We start from the raw sequence: 343 nt of genomic DNA on the forward strand, positions 1-343 counted from the left end.
CTTTCAACTATACTTACATATGCGGGAGTGAGAGGCCTACAAAAACCCCTCAGGGTTGGGTAAAACCTTAGCAACTCTTGCAATCTAAGTTGGGTTTTGGTAACTGAAGAAACGCAGGCTTGTTTTTCCCAATGGCTCAGAAAGCAGTAAAACTCTGAGAAGGTGCTATACATCTGAGTTAAGATACTGCCTTAGCCCAGACACAGCCAGGAGGCTCTACTTTCAGCCCCTTTGGCCTCAGTCTGCAGTTCCACTCCTGCTGGCTGTTCTATCTGTACCATTGGCAACAGAGAGAATCTGACCAGGGTTCTGGATGCACTAGGACAGGCAGAAAACTAAAAAA

This window comes from Mastomys coucha, unplaced genomic scaffold (genome assembly GCF_008632895.1).
Source record: "Mastomys coucha isolate ucsf_1 unplaced genomic scaffold, UCSF_Mcou_1 pScaffold14, whole genome shotgun sequence".
Taxonomy (NCBI): domain Eukaryota; kingdom Metazoa; phylum Chordata; class Mammalia; order Rodentia; family Muridae; genus Mastomys; species Mastomys coucha.